This window comes from Macrobrachium nipponense, chromosome 46, assembly GCF_015104395.2.
Source record: "Macrobrachium nipponense isolate FS-2020 chromosome 46, ASM1510439v2, whole genome shotgun sequence".
In the NCBI taxonomy this organism is placed as follows: Eukaryota; Metazoa; Arthropoda; class Malacostraca; order Decapoda; family Palaemonidae; genus Macrobrachium; species Macrobrachium nipponense.
In genome coordinates, this window is record NC_061106.1 from 29,709,907 (window position 1) to 29,723,931 (window position 14,025).

The 14,025-nt window shown below is 36.0% G+C and overlaps 1 long non-coding RNA gene across 7 annotated transcripts in view; it reads right to left on the reverse strand.

The window, feature by feature from the left end:
• The window catches only part of LOC135214856 (uncharacterized), a 127,827-nt gene that overhangs the window by 111,927 nt on the left and 1,875 nt on the right, over positions 1-14,025 (reverse strand). Inside the window, exon 2 of one of the 7 annotated variants that reach the window (XR_010314497.1) lies at positions 13,792-13,853. The exons of 4 other annotated variants lie outside the window; for them this stretch is intronic. This is a non-coding gene — a long non-coding RNA (uncharacterized LOC135214856). Of the gene's footprint in view, positions 1-13,524; positions 13,731-13,791; positions 13,854-14,025 lie in introns of those variants that run through there. 2 more of the 7 variants (XR_010314498.1, XR_010314491.1) reach the window with 2 other exon arrangements.

Below are 14,025 nucleotides of genomic sequence, written 5' to 3' on the forward strand. Positions count from 1 at the left end.
TTACGCTGATGGGGTTTAAACTTTTGCGAGCTGTACATCACTGGACGTAATAAGGAATCTTTGCTTCTCTGCAGAAGAACTGCTCCTGCTCCAATCTCACTGGACTTCCAAAATCAGGAGATTTGAGAATTGGGCCTGAGACTAACAAAGTCTTAGCCTTGTTGAATGCCTCCTGGCACTCTGAAGTCCACTGGAACTTTTTCTTGCTGCTTGTCCGATCAGTCAATGGAAAAACAAGTTCCAAGAAATTCTTACAGAATCTTCTGTAGTACCCCACCATCCCTAGGAAGCGTTGAACTTCCTTCCGACAAGTAGGTTCCTTCACTGTTAAGATGGCGTTCACCTTGGCATTAACGGGTGCGACCTCTCCACTCCCAACAACGTATCCGAGATACTGAATTCGGGCATAACCAAAGTCACTCTTCGCCAAATTCAGGGTAAGGTTTGCGGCTTTCAACCGAGCGAATACCTTCCTTAACGTCTCTAAGTGGCTATCCCAAGTATCTGTAAAAACAATAATGTCATCCAAGTATACTGCAACATTTGATAAATCCTTCAAAACATCATTCATGAGCCTTTGAAATATAGCTGTAGCATTCTTTAATCCAAAAGGTAGGTAAACCTAATCAACCTACGCCGCCATCTATTGGTTGATCTGCACATCTCAAGCGAAAACAAATACAAATAAATAATGTTGTAACAATATTCTGAGTATCATGTTATGAAATGCATGTTTTTGTGTTCAGATTCCCACATTTAAAGATAACACATGCCAAGTAGTGTAACTTCTCATTTTGAAACATACGTAAGACAGAGAGAGAGAGAATAAGCGCTTATATGTAAGCCTCTGGAGAGGGTTGTTTTTCACATCTTGAGAATACCTTTGTAAGCTGATTTTTTATCACCCTATAGCAGCTCCTATAACGAAACAAGGGGGCCTTGTTCATTCCTACACATCTCGAGAAGGACTGGGCCAGCTGATTTCTTTATCCGCGCCAACATGTGTAGGGACCTCCCAGGCAGCATCGAGTCCTTCGAGAACCTTCCCTACAATGATGTTATTCATGTTTAACATAGAGAGATGACGTAATATGTTTTCATCTTGAACTCGATGCTAATCGCCCATATGTCCATACGCTTACGGGGGATAGAGAACGATTCATTCGATTCCAAGACCTAGCCGCTGGTGTGAGGGATAGTTAGTATCTCTCTCTCGCTCTCTCTCTCAAAGCTTTCTCTCTCGCGCTCGCTCGTTTGCGAGGCTGTTTCATTAACGTAAATGTAACTCACATTAATTTTCTATTTGAGCTGGTCACTCAGTAACTTTTAATGTATGTATTGTTTGTGGAATCTGAACATAGTTATTTTTATTAGTTTTGTGAAGGCGCCCACGAAAGTGTAGACGTATGTAACAAGCCTATTTTTTTGAGTGAGAAGTTGCAGCTGCGTATACAGGTATTTTACAAATGTTTTGAAGTCCACTTCAAGGATTTATTTTACCGTGTTTGAAATAATTATTATCATTATGCATTTTTCTTCTGCCTTGTACATTTGACATGTTCATTTTATATGCTTAATATTTGTGCTATCAATGCTTTAATTGTCCTCATATTATGCATTATGTTTTTGCATTTTTTTTATTTTGTTTAATTACTTTGAATTATTTTGATTGTGTAAATTTTGAATCTTACACTTGTGAATTGATTTGTATTTAATTAAATTTCATTTCAAATTTGATTATTGCTTTGTAATTTAATTTAATTAATTTTCTTGATAAACTTTGATTTAATTTTGCTTAATAATTAATTCAAGAATTAATTAAATTTGTTTTCAAGTAATAAAAATTTCCCTGAAATTGTGAATTTCACTGATAAATTTTGAATTTAGAAATAAATTTTTATATTTAAAATTTATATGAGCATTTTATTTTTTGGTTCCCCACCAGTATTATATTTTATTTTCGTTTAGGTAGAAATATAGAGTGATAATTGTGCTGTTTCCCACAAATAAATCAGAATCAGGGAAATACTTAGATTTGACATTGTAGAAGGAGTGATGCCCTTTAATTAAGATTACCTCACATCTATTTTAATGAACTTAGACTGATTGTTTTCTTGACTGTTCAGTTCTATAAGGGATCACAATTATTACCTTTAGAGTATTCAGTCGTTTAGTATTTGTGACGAAGGGTCAGGTGTCTGGCTATAGTGAGGAAAGTAATAACCAGGTACTTGAACAAACTGTGTCCCAAGTACAAAGGGTGTCCCAGACCCAGAAATAATGCTAACAAGTACAAATGGCAAGTGAAATAACCAGATACTTGGCAATTTGGGTTAACAAATATTATGGGTGTCCAGACACAGATCTTTGGCTACTTCGTGCACCAAGTATTAATGGTGTCCAGACCCAGATACTCTAGACCATTTCGTCACAATTTATATATATATATATATATATATATATATATATATATATATATACATATATATATATATATATATATATATATATATATAAATAAACACTGACCTCTAGATTGCATTATGTATATTGTAACAATTATAGTGCTGGTCTCTCAGAGTTAAGCACGGCTAAATTTTAGTTTCCAACGGAAAGTTAACAGAATGTAAATTGATGGAGCTAAGATCACTAGCCATTCTTACTTGATTGTTTTCCCCATAATTAGAAAACAATCATGTCAAATTTAGCCATAGTTGAAAAAAAATCGTGATTTCGTAATATTTTTCTCAAGAGATTTAAATTGTCTATTTGATTTTGATAAGGAACATAAATCGTTCGACGTAACGGACTGAAAGAGAGAGAGAGAGAGAGAGAGAGAGAGAGAGAGAGAGAGAGAGAGAGAGAGAGAGAGAGAGAGAGAGAGAGAGAGAGAGAGAGAGAGTGGCGAGTGACGAAAGCAAAAGTTTCATCAGATCTGAATCCCAGGTCGTGTCCCCTGTGCCAGGTAAGCGAGTGTTAGTAGTTGTACCAAGTCTTCTCAGAAGCCGGATAATATAAGACATATTCTTCATGTTTTCTTCTCATATCTCACACATCTAAAATCTGAAAGCACCGGCATAATCAGGATAAATTTATTGTATGAAAACAAGTTTTATATCATCTTGATCGCATGACTGATGCAAAATCCGATGATAAGTAAAAACAAGTATAAAGAGTTGAATGCTCTTCTTTCACTTTTATTCGTTGTCATTCCTTTGTGTTTAAGTTATTGATTTCAGGTAATCATGATTTAGCTGTACAACTAATCCTTGATCGTTTGATAGGAACGGAACTTTCCTATCTTGTGCAAAACGTGAGATAAATGAAGAAATAAAAACATTGCTAGACAATAGTTTTCTAAACTGCCGACGAAAAATGAGGCACTGAGCGACCGCCTACCTCCCAGTACCAGCAAGAAACCCATAAAATAAGCGTGGAAACTTTTTCCCATACTCAGTGGCAGACCGTAAAATGATGATGCCACTTAGTCTAAACATTCTGTACCCGTTCACATTGTGCATGAAAACCTCCACACCGGAGGCCACATTGCTATGTTTCAGCAACACTTATGAAGAATTTTACATGTACCTGTCAATTACGTTTTAAACAATCGAAAAAAAAGGCAAACCTCGAAAGTATGAACTATTTACTGGAACTTTTCCGGGGCTCTACTACGGCTGCTTAAAAACGTTTAACATGGCTAAGCTAAGTACTATTGCAAGAGAATGTGGTAAGGGACCTCAAAAGAACGATTAAGTCCAACAAGCTGTGCACAAAGCAAGTGTGCTCTCCTCAACTGCAGAAATGAGTATCTCTACTGACCTTACATGCAGGTGTAGTTTTCGAGGTTTTCTTGATCTCGAGTTCGTTACGAGGACAACTTTTTGAGGAAGTGATGAACGTGTGGTCTTGTATCACTTGCTGTTTTACTGATAAAATCGGTGTTCACTCTTACATTCGGTGAATCTTGATTTACTATAAACCTTGAAGGTAGTATTTGAATTATCCCACCTTTGTCTTAATTCTAGATGAACCGCGATATGAATGAAAAGCTTCCAAGAAAATTCGCACCCACAGAAAGGCGGAGGTGTCTGTGTGACGTCACATTAAGAACTGGGGTAATCTTAACGTTTAGGCAGAGCAGATAACATACTTACAGGGGACTGAATTGACATAACGGAAAAGGCAAAAGGATAAAATGACCGAAAGACATGAAATTTAAATTTCTAACGGAAACAAAATGGGAATCTCTTACTGCAGCCGGTAACCGACAACATTCGGTCCTCATAACTGGTAGCTACTCAAGTTTCTTCCCTTTCACCCATTCCCTTTAGTTACCTCTAACATAGCTGTCTAATATCTTTAACTTCGTCTTGTTAATTTTTTTAAAGATGAATTTATTTCCAGCAAACCCTGTATGAGCCTAGACTCCAATGTGACTGTCCTATATGAGTCTAGACTTTACCGGGATTTAGCTTTGTATGACTTTTCTATAACGGCATGACAACTAGAAAAGTAGGTATTGCATTGTTTTTTTCTTGAAACAGGCAATGTCTTAAGAGGAAGATTGGTTCAGGCCTTCCTTTTTAATGTTATATCATACCGATACCCAGCCCAGTGTTGCCAAAGCGCGGAGAAATGACCAAAAGTGCGGAGAGGATTCGAGGGGGAGGCATTGAATGCAGAGCTGAGGTCTGCACTCCTCACGTATGCGGCGCTGTAGGTCCGCATAGTATATATGCTTTTAAAAACTATTTTTTCATTAATAAAAAATGATTGAAATTATATAATATTTTTGAGGAAAAAATACTAATATTTTTGAAAAAATTAACCATTTTCACTAGTCTCGAGTGTTCGTGAGCCAATATCAGATACGATCATATACGATTTACAATTAAGAACCGATTTTGTCAACAACAGATGACGTAACCCAATGCATTCATTCTTTAGGTCCAGCAATCTTCAATTTGCCTTTGTAATTATATATATATATATATATATATATATATATATATATATATATATATATATATAGGTTAGTAAAATTTGGTTAATTTGTGAAATCTTAGGGTGAAGACTGACTTGTATTAATTTAACGAGTTTTTATTTATTTTTTTGAGAAAACAACTGCAAATATGTATTAGGCAATTTCATTAGTTAAAGTGATTCAACTGATTATAACCGAATAAGTTTCGATATCAGTATGCTAGAAAGTGGTGTATTATAATCGTGGATTTTCTTTATATAATTGTAGCTTATTGATAAAAAAGGGACCAATTATGATGTGCTCTTTTCCAATTTTTTTAAACTCATAGCCCTGAATAGGGCATTCGTTTGGCTTAGGATTGGCACATGTATACCATAAATCATGCATAATGTGCTGTCCATTCTCTTGGGGAAATATCTCATTTCAAAATATCCGGATCAGTTTACAATGTTTATGGCATTGATTTTAAGCCTAGACCTATGTTATATATTAGGTTGTTTATTATCATTAATACTTCAGCCAACGTTTGATTTAACATACAGCATATTACCTAAAGTGACAAATGTGGCTTAAAAAAGAAAAGAAAGAATAAACTACTTATGAATATCGAAGGATTTATGGAGCTTGTCAACTTACTCTGTGGGGAACGCAAAGAAATGAATCCAAAACTAACCGTTTCTAGTAAAGAAATACATTTTAGTGCAGTTTTTTGTAACTTCCCACTTTTTTCTGAAAACTTTATGAATAAATTTACTTGCCCTTGTTCACTTTGTAGCCTATTTACGCATCAAATAATATACAACAATCATAAATATAAAACAGTAATCACACACGCACACACACACATGTATATATATATATATATATATATATATATATATATAGTATATATATATATATATATATATATCGAATGTAATAATAAACCAGCTTCAAGACTGAACATTGTCCGCATATCTCGTTCGATTCTAAATATTACTATCATCAAAGTTACGCAATGTTTCAAAATATATGAAGCACCTGAATTTCGGAGAGGGGAAAATCTAACTCTAAAAAGGTTTAATTAGTAAACCCAACTCATATACTGGAAAAGATACGGTTAATATAATATACAACGATGACTATTTCGTCTAGTTAGTGTAGCAACATAACATTGCTTGGCAATTAACACTACACCTCCCGGTGCGGAGCTAGTTTCTCGGTGACGTGCGGACTTCGCGGCAACCCTGACCCAGCCTAACCCAAAGTATTAGCTGAGCATTTTCAGAGGTAAAACCGATGTCTTCGTTTTGACGGAAGAAAGCGCCAAGTTGGAATATGATGAGTTACCGCGCATGGTGCCGAGAGATCAGATGTGCTCTGTGACGTCACGCGGGGACTCCCGGGTGTATATGCGACGCTGTCCTGTACGTAGTTCTATGATCTTATTGTTCATGCCTCTTTTTGGATTCCTAACTTGGCATTTATGAAAGTAGGCTAATATTAATGTCTTTATGGCTATATTCCCAAAATACAAATACATATGATATGGAATATAATAGCAATGGAAATAAAAATTTACGCATGACGTTAGCTTTATTCCTAACATTTCATTGAAAATCTTATTGCAGTTAACTCTCTCTCTCTCTCTCTCTCTCTCTCTCACTCACTGGTTTCAAACAAGCGATTTTACAAGAACACTGAACAATTTGTTTTCATCTAATTATACCTTTTCTATGGGATTTCTGCATTCTGTCTCATTTTAATCAAATAAATTTTCAGTATTGAACAATATTTTTTACCTTTTTCACAACTTTGCTACGAAATTTTTCCTTCTTGGAGTTTAATATTCTATTCTAAAATGAAGCCTACATCTAAAAAAGGTCATGATCTCCTCCGGAACATCTATATTGGCTGCCTCGAATATATCAGTGAGTTTTGAAACTGCTCCGACTCCTGGTTTTAGAGCATCACCATGGAAAATTCTGATTAAATCTTCCATTCCTTATAGATTTTCTCTAAAATGATTAGTCGGCCTATATAATACCTTTCTCTTTACATGTGATATCCAGTCTTCGCCTGTTTCATCTACATCAGCTGAGCTTAATGAAGTATACTTATTTCTATATTTAAAAGCTACGAACCCTCCCAAATAACTTAAGGACTCATTTCCTATCAGGGCTTCAGGTTCTAACGCTATTAAATTTTCTACTTGATCTTCCTCAGTCTCAGTTTCATTGTTAACAGGCAGAAGATACATAACTCGGAATCTAGATCACTGGGAGCAACATTTGAGCTTTGAGATGGACTACTTACATTTAAGTACTCTGTAGTGACACAAGATGTAGCTTCATCATTATTACAAACATTAAGACCTTGACTGGTTAAACTATTGCCTCTACCCACTATGAATAACCGTAGTCTATATTTAAATTCCAAATGTGACGGATGATCATGACAATGACCAATTTGTCGTATGAAAGAAATGAGATGTTCGACTGTGTCGTGACATCGCCGAATTGTCAACAAGAATTCTAATCCATACAGTTCATGCAACATGTTATACAATCCTTTTACTGATTTAGATTATATAATAACGCCGTTCTGGAACGGATACATTTAGCCTTTCACTTTAGCATTACTAACAAAATCAATCATTTGATCAAGTATTTCGACTTGACGTGGACTGTTCGAGAAAGCATCTCTACCTTTCTAAACCATATCATATTTCATGCACAGGTTCATCAAGTCAAATCCCTTTCCATCGCTCTGGCATTTCGATTTGGTGAAAAGATAAACGCATATGCTGCAGTAACTTGTGTGTATATATATATATATTATATATATATATATATATATATATATATATATATAAACTTATAAACATACATACATTTTTCGTAGTTTATCCATATGAAATCAGGACGTATTTCGAAGCAACCAAACCTTTTTAATATAATTTAAAGCTCAAGAAATAGTATTTATGCAAAATTCTCTCTCTCCATCCGATCTTCAGAGACATTCTTCCGATCGTGGCTCAAGATTTACTTTTACTTGCATGAGAAATATAATTGATATATTCATATAATCTCTTAACTTTCTAAGTGACCCTATTCATATACAGCTCGCTTAGTTGACCAAAATGCTACATGAAATATACATATGCCTAGTAAACCAAACTAATGTGAAGAGATATTAGTGATAGGCTTACCTGAAGCAACAGTAACATTATTATAAAGATTTTGTGTCGGTATGGCATCTTCTTTTAGATTTCGGGCAGTCTTAGGGCAGTAATTGAGAAATTCGTGCCTAAGGTTTCTGGCAAAATCATTGGGTTGGAAATGTGACGAACAAATTTTTGCAGTTATGGCACTGATACCATCACTTCTTTTGCATATATTCGCCCACTTCTTACACAGTTCTGCATCTTTTGGGAAGCGGTAAAATCTAATTTTTTTCACTTCCAACAGTTATATTGGTCTTATAAGAATTGAAGCATCCATATACGGCACATATTTCCATGATGAATCTGTCCTCCCAAATGAAAACATAAGTATCTGTGAAAAAAAAAAAAAAAAAAAAAAACAAACGCGGGATATTTCCCGCCTGTGGGTCGTCTGGCTGAACTCTCCAAGTCTCCAGGTGACGTCATGCGCATGAGCGTTGAAAACGAGACTTCTAATACTCTGTTTTTTTTCATCTGTCCATTCGCTTCCTGTGTGTGGTGTTTTTGTATGGTAACACTGCGTCCCGTTCATTAGATAGTTACGCTATTATAGGTTTTTAGGTAAATAAAAGGATATCTGGGTGTACATTTGCAACTGAAAAGTGTTTTAATAATTTACTGAATGCGAATTTACACCGTTAATATTCGAAATAGGATATTATTATAATCGTTGAATGTAGCCGAATGTAACTATCTAAAGCCCGGGACGTAGTGTTACCATACAAAAACACCACAGGCGGATGAACAGATGAAAAAAAAAAAACAGAGTATAGGTAACTCACCTTATCTTATTCCATCTTGGAAAGCACCCTGTGGTAAGGGTATAATATTACTACCGTAGGTCCTGCGTGTCGTAAAAGGCGACTGAAAGGACAGCTGCTGCCTTGCATTGCAGTCGTACTTTTTTAGTCAAAGGCTAGGCCCACCGCCCAATAACAGTGGGAACTGCTGCCTTGCAGGTGGACATTTTAGTCAAATAACTGTGGTTGATGACAGCAAGGGCATGCGGTCGTAAAAACGCCTTTACCAAATAATAAGCCATGCCTGATGTTGTCAGGAAAGGCGCATCAGGCAACCGACCCCTTTGTGTAGGGATAACGGTGAGAAAGAAGTTTAGACGGAGGAATGGACGCACAGTTGATGGTGGTTTTCTCCTATCTCATTCCTCCCCTTAATACAGTCAACTAGCACTTAAGTATCTAATCAATAACAAAAGAAAAAAGGACCTAATCAACAAAAGTATGCTGGTTTTAGGGAACTGACCCCATTTGTCCGAATCCTGTCCGGTTTATAACCGAAAAACAGTCTATTTATGAGCTGGCGTGCTTCTCATTGTCACACCACACGGAGAGAGAGACAGAAAGTCCACGAAAGTAGTTTTTACGTCATCTGTTTATTTTCATTATTATTAGAAATTATATTATTGGATAAGAGAAAAGTTTTTGCCATGGAATAATACTTTCAGGATTATTTCTGTAGGGAGATGACAGGCCCATCTTGTATAAATAAAACATGAAAGTTAATATTTGCTTATTTTTCAGGTATTATTTGTGATCATTCAGACTACAGTATATGCAATGCGTTGTGCTGTTGTCAGTTCAATATTAACTTCTATTTTTAAATTAATTACATTGCAAGGTACCATGTAAGATGCGTTCCTTTTTATTAACATTAAATGAAATTGTAAGTAAATGTGATAATTAGTTGTTCCATCATTTCCGTTTTAGTATTGAAATGTTCTACTTAAATACTAATGATTGTAATGACGTTATTTACAGAGAAGGAAAAATATAATGTCCACTCGGTCAGCAGAGACCATCGGAGCTTTGTAAATTACTCTCTTAGTAACATCAACTTCTGCAAAGCCTTTAGCGTCCGTTCACCCTTGAGGAATGTGAACCCACGAGATCGAGGAAGACTCGGAGTCGTTGTGAACGACGATTACCAGAACATCAGAGACGAACATGACTTCTACTATAGATGCGAACACTGCATCATCACGATCCCTATCACACAATAGAAGGGAGACCGTAAGTACCACGTTCATACTGATAACAGTAATGTGTCAAGCTATAAGAACAGACAGAAAAATAACACAGCACTTAGAATAAATAGAACAGCAGTAGCGCCGATAGCAGTAGTCTTGATCCAATGCTCACAACCTTAGTACTATGACGTGGTGTTAATAAAACACATTTAACTCAAGCCTAAATAAAGGATGTGGAACCTTTATACTGATCAATGCACTGCGTGGGGTACCTAAAGGAGATGCTGTAGAGTCGAGGAGGCTCTTGATAAAGGAAGAGGATTCAAGGTCAGCCGTAGGCTACGTAACTGTTTTTCTATATATATCTCTCTCTCTCTCACTCTCTCTTTTATCCACATTTCATAAACATGATTATGGAGGTTGATCGTGTAGATTTCGTTACTTTGAAATCTTGAATTTAATAAAAATGTCTTTAGTTTTACGATGGGTATAAATCACGTGTTTAGACATGGAAATATAGAAACGTAAAGAAACTGGTGACTGAAATATAACTATTCTGACCAACATTTCTATAACATAGCGTTAATACGTTTCGGAAAACACTTTAGTTGCAAGGAGTAAATAATGAAATCGAGATACGAGCACTGTGCGTGACTCAGTGACGGGTCTAGAAATTTTTAATTGGGCAGAACCGGTTGGGCACTTAAGATTCTCACATAGTGTACTTGTAACATGTATACATTAGATATCAATATATATATATATATATATATATATATATATATATATATATATACAGGAGTAGTAGTAGTTGCTGTTGTTGTAGAAATAATTAAATAGCAAATTTTTGCTACAAACAATGATTTATTGAAAGAAAACAATGTTCTATTATTCATATCCATGAGGGTGGGCGCAGTTCACAAAGTGCTCGCTCCCCCAACCCCCTTCAATTCGCTACTGGTGTGTGTGTGTGTGTGTTTATGCGATTTCTTGCAATTCCTTGTTTAGGTATAATTTTACTAAGTAAAGTCATATCTGTGAATGAGAATACCTGTTTATCCTATTTTGTCTTAACGTTAATGACACTGAGAATGGTCACATGTGGCAAAGCGGAATTCTCTTTATTCTGAAGATATATTGCATCTGCCGTGAAGGGTTTAATATGTAGCAACCGTCCGTATCTCTCTTGCTAAGTTAGCCATCATATTCCCACATGATTAAATGTACAGGAAATATTATAATAATATAGAATTGTTTATAGCAATGGTACAGCTACGATGTAAATTCTGTGTGGGACAAAAACATTGGTCAATTACGTAAGTTATACCTTCTCACCTCGCTGTCGATATAATTCTATTACTTCAAGGAATAGGTATAGTACCACATTTTCCCCTTTAGAGGGAGTGGCTTCGAAAGTGTTGCCAACGTTCCAGTTCGTATTTTCTCTTCTGGAATGAGGCTGCTGGTCCTATGCCCTTCTTCGCTCATCATAGTCGACCATCTGCCAGGGACATAATTTACTGCCAAGGCTAACGAAGGCAAAATAGATTTTTCACGAAAGTGGCTCGCTCAGTCCCACCCTGTATCGGTCTAGGAAGCCTCACGGGTGACGCTAAACCGAAAAGCGTAGGAGGTAGGAGCGAATGTGTTCCCTGAGTAGACATTCTGAATTTCTGACATTCCGGACACAGCTCGAATTGCGAAGAGTGACCAAATTGACTTGCTAGCCTTCATATTATGATAATCGAATTATTCTGTCCCAGATAAGCTAGATACTTTTAAATATGCGGCAGAACCACCCTTCGTGAAAAACAAGTCAAGCAAGATTTTACCTATTCGCGAAAAAAAAGTATTAAAAATTGAAACATGACTCAATAACCTATAAAACCAGTGACGACCGGTTTCAAAGCACTCATAATTTTAAACGTGGCCTCCTAATCCTAATGTGCATACTAAGTGGTAAGAAATTAATTACTGCCACATGTCCTCGTACGTAAATGACACATGCAAAACATTTAGTAATTTCCTTGGAACATTCTAGCTACGTCATTTTTAAATTATGCATATTTTTTCAGTATGGCCGCGCTGATCACGTGACAAGATGACATTTCAAGATAATGATCCGCTTTGTATTACTTATGCAAGTATGAAACACTGTCTTAAAGAGCGTTTAGCTTTACACGTAAATTGACGTCAATTTAACATATTCCATTAGCCATAACTGGCATATGATACATGCATTATTGCGGAATTTTTTTGCATTAGCCCTTCTCGTTTAAACCTTTATGGCTTTTCGAAAAATGCACATTTCATGTATATAAGTATTATAACGTGAAATTCCATCAAAAGTCATCCAACAGTTATTCCTCTATATCTTCCACAAAATCATCAAGTATAATAATAATAATAATAATAATAATAATAATAATAATAATAATAATAATAATAATCCTGGCGAAAGCAACAGGGGGTCTGAAACCTTAATCACATAATTAAAGACGTCGACAAATCGACTTTAACCGCATCACGTGACACTGAATGTGACGGTTTCAAAAACACTGGAACCGGAATATAAAATTTTGGCCAAATGCCAAGTGCTGGGATCCATGAAGCCATTGGGCGCTGAAAATAACGTTCAAATAATTGTTAGTGGAGGGTGGAAAGTAGGATGAAAAAAGAGAAACAGGAAAGTGGGTTGGAGTACAAGGAATGAAAAGGGATGCAGCTAGGGGGACGAAGAGACAAGAACCATAAGTAATGCCTACAGTGTACCGTGTGAGGTGCACTGATGGCAGCAACCCCCTGCGGAATTAAAAAAAAAAAAAAAAACTGAAAGAAATGCAAAAAAAAAAAAAAAAAAAAAAAAAAAAAATTGGTAGTGTGAGAGACAAAACAACAGACAAGTTTCTGGAAATCGCGGGGAGACTTAATGACTGTTCCTATGTAAATCGTTATTTTAAGGATGAATTTTGTCTTTCAGGTTCATGAAATAGGGTAGCCTATAAATGCAACTGAAACTTTTAGAATCAAACGTCACATCGAACAATCGATACAGAGAATAGGACTGAGTAGCAAGTCCATCCATAACTTTATCAACACCCATTAGACCTAACAATATGGTCTCCCTACCCGTACCTCCAATATATTTAGTTTTACGCCACCCCCACACAATATATATATATTATATATATATATAATTATATATATATATATATATATATATATATATATATAGAGTAAACGTGAGCTTAGCATTGTGCTACTAAGCGAGCCGCTGCGCAGCGCCCACATAAGTTACTGCACCTTCCAAATATATAAATAATATGTAAAACATAATGTACTCACCTACAGGCTTGAGAAAGAGAGAGAGAGAACTGCTAAAATATATTTTCCACTTCGTGGTGAAAGTTAAACACATTGAATCGGGTTAGCAACTTAGCGCGGGTCGCATTAAATAACAGACCAGCTTCCAAAACAGATCAATGTTGCCGTACGCACATACACATAAAAATTGAAAACTAAGGAACACCAATCGATTGGCTGTAACGTCCAGTCAACTGCACCTTCTACTCATAATGAATGGTGAAAGAAAATCTGATTATGATCTCTTACTGTTCGCCTGGGGAGCTGGCCACTCAAGTTCTTGAAAAGATATGAGGAAGATCTCCACGTCCCTGAAAACAGACGAGAGAGATTTTCATGCCCTTGGAAAAAGGTGAGAAATATCTTCATATCCTTGAAAACATGCGAGAAAGATCTTCATGTCCTAGAAACATATGAAAAGAGAATGATCTTCATTTCCCTGAAAATGTGAGAAAGATTTTCATGTTCTTGAAAACATGTCAG